The sequence below is a fragment of the Schistocerca piceifrons genome, chromosome X (assembly GCF_021461385.2).
Source record: "Schistocerca piceifrons isolate TAMUIC-IGC-003096 chromosome X, iqSchPice1.1, whole genome shotgun sequence".
NCBI lineage: Eukaryota > Metazoa > Arthropoda > Insecta > Orthoptera > Acrididae > Schistocerca > Schistocerca piceifrons.
In genome coordinates, this window is record NC_060149.1 from 45608249 (window position 1) to 45620964 (window position 12716).

The following is a 12716-nucleotide window of genomic DNA, read 5'->3' on the forward strand; positions in this document are numbered from 1 at the left end:
TTACAGAGCATTCACACAACGTTGGTGCCGGTGGCGACACCTAAAACGTGCTGACATAAGGATACATTCCAATCGATTTCTCATATAGAAACAGCAGTTGACCGTCGTTGCCTGGTGAAATGTTGTTGTGATGCCTCGTGTAAGGAGGAGAAATGCGTACCATCACATTTCCGACATTGATAAAAGTCGGATTGTACCCTGTCGCGATTGCTTTTTATCTTATCGCGAATCTGCTGCCCGCGTTGGTCGAGATCCAATGACTATTAGCAGAATATGAAATCGGTGAGTTCGGGAGGATAATACGGAACGCCGTGCTGGATCCCAACGGCCTCGTATCACTAGCAGTCGAGATGACAGGCATCTAATCCGCATGGCTGTAACAGATCGTGCAACCACGTCTCGATCCCTGAGTCAACAGATGGGGACATTTGCAAGTCAACAACCATCTGCACGACCAATTCGACGACGTTGGCAGCAGCATGGACTATCAGCTCGAAGGCCATGGTTGCGGTTACTCTTGGCGCTGCATCACAGAGAGGAGCGCCTGCGATGGTGTACTCAACGACGAACCTGGGTGCACGAACGGCAAAACGTCATTTTTTGGGATGAATCCAGGTTCTGTTTACAGCATCATGATGGTGGCATCCGTATTTGGCGACGTCGTGGTGAACGCACATTGGAAGCATGTATTCGTCATCGCCATACTGGCGTATCACCCAGCGTGATGGTTTGGGATACCATAGGTTACACGTCTCGGTCACCTCTTGTTCGCACTGACGGTACTTTGAATAGTAGACGTTACATTTGATATGTGTTACGACCCGTGGCTGTACCCTTCATTCGATCCCAGCGAAACCCTAAATTTCAGCAGGATAATGCACGACCGCATGTTGCAGGCCCTGTACAGGCCTTTCTGGATAGAGAAAATGTTCGACTGCTGCCCTGGCCAGCACATTCTCCAGAACGGCAGGTCAATGGTGGCCGAGCAACTGGCTCGTCACAATACGCCAGTCACTACTACTGATGAACCGTGGTATAGTGTTGAAGCTGCATGGGCAGCTGTACCTGTACACGCCATCCAAGGTCTGTTTGAGTCAATGCCCAGGCGTATCAAGGCCGTTATTACGGCCGTGGTGGTTGTTCTGGGTACTGATTTCTCAGGATACTATCCACCAAAATTGCGTGAAAATGTAATCACATGACAGTTCTAGTATAATACATGAATACCCGTTTGATATCTGCATTTCTTCTTGGTGTAGCAATTTTAATGGACAGTAGTGTACTATGCCAGCAAGGTCACACATAAGCTTGTGTGTGGATGTAGCACTTACTTGTACTTAATCCTGATCTGGCGCTGATATGGTTGTCGTAATATATGAACCACTTAGTTTTCTTCGAAATGGTTCAAATGGCTCTGAGCACAATGCGACTCAACTGCTGTGGTCATAAGTCCCCTACAACTTAGAACTACTTAAACCTAACTAACCTAAGGACATCACACACATCCATGCCCGAGGCAGGATTCGAACCTGCGACCGTAGCGGTCGTGCGGTTCCAGACTGTAGCGCCTTTAACCGCTCGACCACTCCGGCCGGCACTTAGTTTTCTTCTTCTTGTTCCTCGTAGAAGAAGTGCTCACTGGCTGTAACAAAAGTTTCTATGTAAGTGATTTCTGCTTGACGTGTATGAGCAGATGAAACGGTTCTAAAACGTTTAAACGGTTACCATTAAAGCTACATTTATTAAAGTCAGTCAAATTTACTGGCCCCTACTACAAATATATGCTCCTCAAAACTGTAGTCTTAACTATCCAGATGTCTGACAAATATCGTACTAAATTACATGCAATGTGGCACCTAATCGCGCACTCTCTTCTAAATACTACAACAAAAATATGTGAAGTGCTACACAGTGTTGCCTGTGCGCTACGCAAGTGCCGACCGACTTACAGATTTTTAAATATCAATGCATTATTTTGTAAAGGCTTTGAGAAATCTTCACCTTTAAATAGTCAAAACAAGAAAAATCCATTAAATAAAAATTTCAATTAATTAAAAGTAACAGTAACGCAGTCAGTGTGGCCGCTGCATAAAATACGTCGATGAGTATTATATCACCATTCTGGCTTTATGACACTGACGGTCCCCAGTTGGAAGATGTATCTCCGTCTGGGTAGACGTCAGTCATGAATGGCTAGTGGTTAGCCTTGATTTCCACAATTGTTTTTTTTTTTTTTGACAGTTCATTTGGCCGCAGAAACCACAGTCGGTCTTTGGCGTCACCATTCAGCCTCCTCCAGCGCCCTCGGTCCATTTATTCCTCTTCAGATAGCCCCAACGTACTCATATCCTCTCTGACCTGATCAATCCATCGGAGTCGTGGTCTTCCCCTTGGTCTTTTGCCTCTAATATCTTCCTCCACTACCTGCCTGATGAACTGGCCTTCTCGACGCATTACGTGTCCATACCACTTCAGTCTTCTTTCTTTGATCACTACCACGATGTCCATGGACTTGTATAGCTCCTGCAATTCAGTGTTCTTTCTTTTCCTTCATTCATCTCCATCCTTCACTTGCCCAAAAATCTCTCTGAGGATGTCATTCTCAAATCTCAAGAGTTTTATTTCCATCTTTTTGGTGATGGTCCAGGTCTCTGTTCCATATAAGACAACAAGTTGTGTTATTGTCTCGTAGACCTTGGTCTTTGAGGATCTCGACAGAAGCTTTCCCAGAGCAAACTTTGACCTGTTTTCTACTTGTATTCGTGCGGTAATTTCCTGGTCTGTCTCGTTCCTTTCATTGAGTATAGCCCCTAGATATTTAAAGTCTCTTACCATTTCAGAGACTTTGTCCTTCACCTACAGGGGTCCGTCATCATTTACTCTGCTAACTGCGAAGTATTTTGTCTTATCCATATTCAACGTCGGGCCTATTCTCATTGCCTCTTCCATTAATTTTCTTATCATCTGAACCAAGTATTGCTCGTTCTCTGTTATTAAAACTACATCATCCGCATAGGCCAGGATGCTGATCCTTCTGCCCAGCTATATTCCTGTCTCTAGGCTTGCTACCCTTCTCAGAGCTCTCCATAGTACCAGGTTAAACAGGAGAGGGAAGAGGTAGTCTCCTTCTCGCACTCCAGTCCTCACCTTGAACGTCTTTGATATGTTTCCATTTACTTTCACGATGCATGTTGTCTCTTGGGTGCATATCTGTGTAATTTTTATGAGTTTTGCGGAACCTTGAGCACTTTCGAGTTATTGCCATATCGCTTGTCTATTCACACTATCATATGCTTTTTGGAAGTCCAAAAAAGGCAGTGAACATTTTTGCGGCATTCCCAGCTCTTTGCTAACACTTTCCGTATTGTATGTAAATGTTCTACAGTTGACTTTTCCTTTCTGAAACCTGCGTGTTGGAACCCCAGTAATTTCTCGACATGTGGTGTTAGTCGCTTCAGTAGCAACATGCTCAAGATCTTATAAGCTGTGAATCCTCTATAGTTGCTACATCTCCTTGGGTCTCCTTTCTTTGATATAGGGCAAATTACAGACTCCTTCCATACTTCTGGCATTCTGTACTTCTTCCAAATTACGCAGATTAAGTGGTACAATCTCGCTTGTAGAGTAGTTCTTTCCTCCTTCAGCACCTCTGCAGGTATGCCATCTATTCCTGGTGCCTTCCCCATCTTCAGCAGTTTTATGGTCACTCTTACCTCTTCCATGCTTGGTAGTTCTTACACACCCGATGGTACAATATCTCCGTTTTCTCTATACAATTCTTCTCCTTCATTTTCTGTTGTAGCGCTCATGGTGTTTACATTCACATTCAAGAGGTTTTCGAAGTATTTTTACCATTCTTCCATAGCTTTCATTTCATCTATGATTATCTGCACTTCTTGACCTCTGATCACGCCAATCCTTGGCTTGTATCTTTCCTTGAAGAACCTGACTGTTCTGTAAAAGTGTCTTGTATTTCCTACTGTCCGGCCTTCATCTGCCAGTTTTATTTTACTGTTTATGAACTCTCGTTTTCTGCTCGGAGGACTTGTCTTCCTTCTGTAGCTGCTTCCATGTATCCCAATCTTGTTCTTTTATCCTGTTCCTTTGTCAGCTATTACACTTTCGCTGCTTTTCTCTTGGTGACTGTATCTCTACACCTATCATTAAACAATCCTCTCCTCTTCCTCCTTTTCTCCATTGGTTTCATCACCTCACTTGCAGCATCTTCTAAACCTGTCTTGATTTTCGACCAAAACTTTTCAATATCATCTTCGTCTTCTTGTTCTATGGAATCAAACCTGCTTTCAATTTCAAGTGCATATCTGTTCTTAATGTGGTTCTCTTTCAGTAGGTTTGCATTTATTTTCTAGTCTGCTTCTCCTCTCCTGCTGTTACGGCTTTCTGTTCTCACCTGTATGGTTGTCACCACAAGGTAATGGTCTGCTCCTATTTCTGCACCTCTTTGAGATTTTATATTCTGGATAGCACTTCTGTGCCTGGCAGCCACAAGTATGTGTTCTATTTGGTTCTGAGTCTCTTAATCAGGTGATTTCCATGTTATAATATGGATGTCTTTGCAAGGAAAGTAGGGACTCACAATTTTTAAGTTTTCTGAAGCTGCCACAGTGCCTAATCTCATTCCGTTATTGTTAGAGGAATCATGCAGACCATGGCGGCCGGCGTAAAGTCTCAAAATATCGTCTCTTCATGCTTTAGCATTGGCATCAACAAGGAAAACTTTCTCATCGTATGATGGTGCATCTTCATACACTGCTTCTAGGTCTTCGTAGAAACTGTCTTTTTCACAGTCATCTTTATCTTCTGTAAGTGCATGGAATGAAACCAGAGTAACGTTGTAGAATTTTCCTTTTATTCTTATCCAGCATATTCCTTCATTAACATCCGTGAAGTCTATGATGTTCAGACAGATGTCAAATAGTACCACATGTAGCATGGGAGCCCAGATGTGTGGTCACACGTATCAAAATGCTGCCCTACAGTCCTGCGTACGTCATGCGGTGCACGATTCGATCAGCCGCTCCCATGGACGCCTGCCTGTCGACCATATGTAACAAGAAATGTTTTTCGTCCGACCACAAAACGTGTTTACACTGTCCAGCATCGTTGATTCCGTGCCCACCGCAATCGTAGCTGAAGATTTCGTTAGGTCAACATGGGATCACGCATCGATTGTTTGCTGCTGAGTGCTATGTTCAACAATGTGCCCCTAACGGTGTGCTCCGAAACACTTCTGACTCGTCCATCATTATACTATGTCGTCTGATCGGCCAAACATCGGTGTGTATCATCCTTCATATAGCGGCCAAGCCACCCTTTCGACGCTCTGTGAAATTACTCGGGAATACCACACCTTGTTGACTGCTACAATGTAACTACCCTCCAAACTGCTTCCCTGGGTGCCCACGAAAACAGAATGTGAAGAGCCGACCAGATTCGCTTTTTCCGTGATGGACGTTCTCAGGTGACGGGCTGTAAATATCAGCAATTCACCAAACTCACATATGTCCAGTTAGTTCCACAGTTGCGCCCTGTTCCGTCGCTAGAAGAATTCCGCAGTCTTCTCTGCACCGCTTACATGCTATTCTTGCCATTTCACGTGCCCGTGTCAGGGACTGTGCGGCTGGTCCAGGCGGAGGTTCGAGTCCTCCCTCGGGCATGGTTGTGTGTGTTTGTCCTTAGGAAAAATTAGGTTACGTAGTGTGTAAGCTTAGGGACTGATAACCTTAGTAGTTAAGTCCCATAAGATTTCACACACATTTGAACATTTTTTGAACGTGCCCGTGGCGCCACCAGCTGGCATTCAATGTCAAGCTGAGAAACTGTCATAATGTTTGGCTCATCAGAGTGGTTATTATTTCTTATTCAGTTATTTCGATTTTACTCTTAAACATTGCGCATCTCCGACAGATCAGTTTGTCTCAAGAGCTCAACCGGTCTTCATCCCACTGCTTGCTCTCGCGCTGCAGGACCTTCTTCCGCAGCACATGCGATCTGTGCTCACCTGCCTGTGGGAACGGCTATTAATTGAAACTTAACAGAAACCCTGCTCGCATATTGCACTGAGAAAACTTTGCCATTACAATACGGTACCATAAGAAGCAGTATCCATATCAGCCGCTGATGCTTTGCTCGTTGTATTCAGTATGGCACATAATCCACCATAATATTTTATGTTTCATCTACTTTGCCCTCGAAAGCAGAACTTATTTACTTGGAAGAACTTACACGTAACGGTGTCTCAGTTACAAGGACAGTAATCTTGGATATATGATCGCGTCATTCTGTCTATGATTCACTGATTCCTTGGCTATTTTAGCACATGCGCCACAAAAGAACGTTCAAAGACCACACATCAGAAAGCTGTTCGATTGCGTTAAGTAGCTTAATTAAACAGAAACTCACGCACTGCTGGTATTGGTTTGTAAAAGCCTTTCACGTCTCTCTCTCGTTTGAGAAGAAAAATACGAGGGCGTTCGGTACGTAATGTAACACATGTCGTTTCTCGATCAATTTAAATTGAAAAAAAAGGAAAATTGCTGTGGGTCAGCGTGGAATTATTCTGCTTCTACGCCTGTTGTTTCATAAAGCTCCGACGGGCGGCAGTGCTAACGTAGCCTTCACAATGGCGGCTGTAACGCAGGTGTGTTCCAAGGAAAGTGCTGTCATGGAGTTTGGAGTTTGTTTTGACGGAAAACTACAGCATCGCAGATAATCACAGGTGCTTGTAGTATGTTAATAAAGGCCTGAAAATGAACAAAAGCACGGTGATTCGTTGTGCGAGGTGACTATCATCATCGTAAAAAGGTCGCATATACCCGTTCAGTCTCCTGCGTACTGGAGGACCGGACTCAGCTGTGACTTCTGCAGTGTTCGTACGAGTGGACACTCAAATTTAAGGTGATCAACAGGTCACAGTCAAACACCTCACTCCCCTACTGGACAGCTCTGTTGCTATTGCTGACTCATTCGTTCAGGTACTGAAAGATGTGTGCCCATTGGGTGCCTTGCCGCCTGAGCAACATCTGAGTTCCAAAAGTTCGGCCCAATGAAGGATGCACCCCTTGAGAAGCAGTACGTGGATGATGGATGTTGATATAACCAGACGGTATCTCCCACGACGACCAGCAGAGTGGTACCATGAGGGCATACAGCCCCTCCTAGTAAGGTTGCATAATTCAGTCGCACTGAAAGGAGATCATGTTGAAAAATTAGGTTTTATAGCCAGAACAGCGAGGAATAATATGGTGTATTGGAATCTTTCATCAAATCAATCTGATTAAAATAAAGAAAGGTAGGTTGCACTACGTATTGAACGTACCTCGTATACTCATATGTAACACGCGTGTTTGTGTGATAGAATCATACCGTGATCTATTACTTCCTCTGTGGCCAACTAAGACCCAAATATATATAATTTGTTATAATGAGCAAATAGCGAGGATTAAGTACTAATTTCTATATATGTTTCATATTTTATCTTAGATTTCAAAATATTTACATGTGACAGGCCCATATTAACTACGTAATTTTGTTATTGAAGGAATATCGAAAGATTATAAGAAATAAATGTTCAGTGGAGCTATAGTTAATATTATCAACTCCAGTAAACTTAGGAAATTAATAGGTAGTTACAGATACTCGCTCGACATCTATGGTACTGTTGCCAAATACTTCCGTTGTAACTCAGGCATAGGGGTCCGCAGTAGAAATAGTTGTCAAGAAGCAATACGACTCTGTTCACATGTACACTCAACTGCAAAGAAACAGGGCCACTGATTAGGTCACTGATTCAGAAAATGCAAGATATCTGACGCATATTCAGTATTTGCTTATGCCCCGTGTGCTAAGGATTGCTTACGTTACGATACAGTTTGTGAACTTGACTGAAAGTACGAACTGCAGCGTCAGCACTTGGATACCAACAAACATCAAGCACAGATACTATTAAACTTTTAAGAATGCCCTTATAATTGTTCTATATCTACCATTCTGGTTTAAGAAAGAATGAAAGACCAATTTTACCAACAAATTTAATTTTCTAAATTCGCTTAGCATCATCTTTTGATCATTTGCAGCTGGATATTATAGCTTGACATGTTTTGAAATGAATATTAAGGTACATAATTTTCCTTTCATAAGCGTAAGGCGCCATGTGCTCCAGGAGACCAAGATGTCGTTTGTTTTTCGTGGCGTCATGGTTACAGGAAGAAAGAAGTAATAGAAAGATTTAGAGTACATAGCTACATTTTTCCAGTTTTTTATCGTTTGTACGAATTCTCTGTAAATAAAAAGACTGTGACTTATCTGACAATGTTTATCCAAATTAAGGAATCGTGTGGGAGACCATGAACCATGGACCTTGCCGTTGGTGGGGAGGCTTGCTTGCCTCAGCGATAAAGATACCCGTACCATAGGTGCAACCACAACGCAGGGGTATCTGCTGAGAGGCCAGACAAACGTGTGGTTCCTGAAGAGGGGCAGCAGCCTCTTCAGTAGTTTCAGAGGCAACAGTCTGGATGATTGACTGACACGGCCTTGTAACACTAACCAAAACGGCCTTGCTGTGCTGGTACTGCGAACGGCTAAGAGGAAGGAGAAACTACAGCCATAATTTTTCCCGAGGGCATGCAGAGTTACTGTATGGTTCAATGATGGAAGCGTCGTTTTGGATAAAATGTTCCGGAAGTAAATTAGTTCCGCAGTTGGATCTCCGGGCGGACGTCGTTATCAGGAGAAAGAAAACTGGCGTTCTACGGATGGGAGCGTGGAAGGTCAGATCCCTTAATCGGGCAGGTAGGTTAGAAAATTTAAAAATAGAAATGGATAGGCTACAGTTAGGTATAGTGGGAATTTGTGAAGTTCGATGGCTGGACGAACAAGACTTCTGCTCAGGTGAATACGGGGTTATAAACACAAAATCAAATAGGGGTAACGCAGGAGTAGGTTTAATAATGAATAGGAAAATAGGAATGTGGGTAAGCTACTACAAACAGAATAGCAAACGCATTATTGTGGCCAAGATAGACACGAAGCCTACGCCTAGCACAGTAGTACAAGTTTATATGCCAACTGCCTCTGCAGATGACGAAGAGATTGGTGAAATGTATGACGAGATAAAAGAAATTATTCAGATAGTGCAAGGAGACGAAAATTTAATAGTCATGGGTGACTGGAATTCAATAGTAGGAAACGGAAGAGAAGGAAACGTAGTAGATGAATAAGGAATGTGGGTAAGAAATGAAAGAGGAAGCTGTCTGGTAGAATTTTGCACAGAGCATAACTTAATCATAGCTAACACATGGTTCAATAATCATAAAAGCAGGTTGTATACATGGAAGAGGCCTGAATGGTTTCAGATAGATTATATAATGGTAAGAAAGATTTAGGAAACAAGTTTTAAATTGTCATACATTTCCAGGGTCTGATGTGGACTCAGACCACAATCTATTGGTTATGAACTGTAGAATAAAACTGAAGAAATTGCAAAATTATGAGAATCTAAAGAGATGGGACCTGCATAAAGTGACAGAACCAGAGGTTGTAGAGAGTTTCAGGGAGAGCATAAGGAAACAATTGGCAGGAATGGGGGAAAGAAATAAAGTAGAAAAAGAATGGGTAGCTTCGAGGGATGAAATAGTGAAGGCCGCCGAGGTTCAAATAGGTAAAACGACGAGGGCTATTAGAGATCCTTGGGTAACAGAAGAAATATTGAATATAATTGATTAAAGGAGAAAATATAAAAATGCAGTAAGTGAAGCAGGCAAAAAGGAATACAAACGTCTCAAAATTGAGATCGACAGGAAGTGCAAAATGTCTAAACAGGGATGTAGAGGCATATCTCACTAGGGCTAAGATAGATACTGCCTACAAGGAAATTAAAGACACCTTTAGAGAAGAGAGAACCACTTGTATGAATATCAAGAGCTCAGATGGAAACCAAGTTCTAAGCACAGAAGGGAAAGCTGAAATGTGGAAGGAGTATATACAGGGTCTATACAAGGGCGATGTACTTGAGGACAATATTATGGAAATGGAAGAGGACGTAGATGAAGTTGAAATGGGAGATACGATACTGCGTGAAGAGTTTGACAGAGCACTGAAAGACCTGAGTCGAAACAGGGTTCCGGGAGTAGACAACATTCCATTAGAAATACAGACAGCCTTGGGAGAGCCAGCCCTGACAAAACTCTACCATCTGGTGAGCAAGATCTATGAGACAGACGAAATTCCAGAGGAATATAATAATTCCAATCCCAAAGAAAGCAGGTGTCGGCTGATATGAAAATTACCAAACTATCAATTTAATAAGTCACGGCTGCAAAATACTAATGCGAATTCCTTACAGACAAATGGCAAAACTGGTAGAAGCCGACCTCAGGGATGATCAGTTTGGATTTCGTAGAAATATTGGAACACGTGAGGCAAAATTGACCCTACGACTTACCTTAGAAGATAGATTAAGGAAAGACAAACCTACGTTTCTAGCATTGGTTCACTTAGAAAAAGCTTTGACAATGTTGATTGGAATATTATCTTTAAAATTTAGAAGGTGTCAGGGGTAAGAAATGGGACCAAAGGGCTATTTACAATTTTTATAGAAACCGGATGGCAGTTATAAGGGTCGAGGGGCATGAAAGGGAAGCAGAGGTTGGGAAGGGAGTGAGACAGGGTTGCAGCCTATCCCCGATGTTATTCAATCTGTATATTGAGCAAGCAGTAAAGTAAACAAAAGAAAAATTCAGAGTATGAATTAAAATCCATGGAGAAGAAATAAAAACTTTGAGGTTTTCCGATGACATCGTAGTTCTGTCAGAAACAGCAAAGGACCTGGAAGAGCAGTTGAACCGAATGGACAGCGTCTTGAAAGGATGATATAAGATGAACATCAACAGCAGCAAAACGAGGATAATGGAATGTAATCGAATTAAATCGGGTGCTGCTGAGGGAATTAGATTAGGAAATGAGACACTTACAGTAGTTGATGAGTTTTGCTACTTGGGGAGCAAAATAACTGATGATGGTTGAAGTAGAGAGGTTGTAAAATGTATACTGGCATGGCGAGGAAAGCGTTTCTGAAGAAGACAAATTTGTTAACATTGAGTATTTGTTTAAGTGTGATGAAGTCGTTTCTGAAAGTATTTGTATGGAGTGTAGCCATGTATGGAAATGAAACATGGACGATAAATAGTTCAGACATGAAGAGAATAGAAGTTTTCGAATTGTGAAGCTAGAGAAGAATGCTGAAGGTTAGGTGGCTAGATCACATAACTAATGGGGAGGTACTGAAGAGAGTTAGGGAGAAGAGAAATTTGTGGCACAACTTGACTAGAAGAAGGGATCGATTGGTAGGACATGTTCTGATGCATCAAGGGATCACCAATTTAGTATTGGAGGGCAGCGTGGAGGATAAAAGTCGTAGAGGGAGACCAAGAGATGAACACACTAAGCAGATGAGTAATGATGTAGGTAGCAGTAGGTACTGGAAGATGAAGAAGCTTGCACAGGATAGAGCAGCATGGAGAGTTGCATCAAACCAGTCTCTGGACTGAAGACCACAACAACAACAACAACAACAACACGTGGGAGAGTGACGATAAGGCTGACCTCAAGTGTGGTGACCACATGCCCCTCCATATTCGCATCCAGTGGCGCCTGTGGGCTGAGAATGACACGGCGGCCGGTCAGTATATTTGGGCCTTCATTGTATGTTAGGGCGGAGTTTAGTTTATGTAGCGAGAGGCGCGATAGATATTGTGTCTTAAGTCAGAGAATATATCCTACCGCAGAAGATACAAACGAAAGTGACATCGTTGCCATTTAAACGTAAGACAGGTTACAAAATTCGTACAAGTGTAGCAAACGGTTACTTATCGTAAGTGTTTAGAAATAGTTATTACATATTCCCAACAAATTAACGACGAATACTTTGACCAACAGCATACGAGTAAGGACGTAACGAGTACTTGTTCGCTTACAAACAGCCATTAAACCTCTCATGAATCAATGAAAGGGCAGCATTACCCAATTAGTAATGCAATGTTACCGGATCATTTACTTGTCAGAGAATATGAACTATAATATATGAAGTCTATTACGGACTTCCAGAAATAAATTATGCCCACAAATCAAAGCTTTATGGAGGAATCTGGACTCAGACGTTCGTATTTCGAGTAATGAGACAAGTTTAAAAAATGAGCTTCAAATTCGATGTTGTTCATTAAACAAAAACCAAAAATCATTGTGAGAGGATGGAAACAGTAAAAATCGTGATTTGCAGTATCTTCCTGTGACTAATCTAGATAGGCAAAATGTCGTAATACTACGAAAGACCATACAAATCTCGTCCATCGCATGTGCGGAACTATTGTTGCACTATCCGTTCCAGTGATCAAAATGCCTGAGGAGCATCCAGTCGAATGTTAACGCTGAAAAATGCACGTCGACAAACCTGTCTAAAGCAAAAAGTTTCCAAATGGTTCAAATGGCTCTGAGCACTATGGGACTCAACTTCTCACGTCATTAGTCCCCTAGAACTTAGAACTAGTTAAACCTGACTAACCTAAGGACATCACACACATCCATGCCCGAGGCAGGATTCGAAACTGCGACCGCAAAAAAGTTTCCAATTTCTTCATTAGTTTTACGATATTATTGGGAAATCCGTACTCTGCAGTTTATATCTTGGACGCGAAATC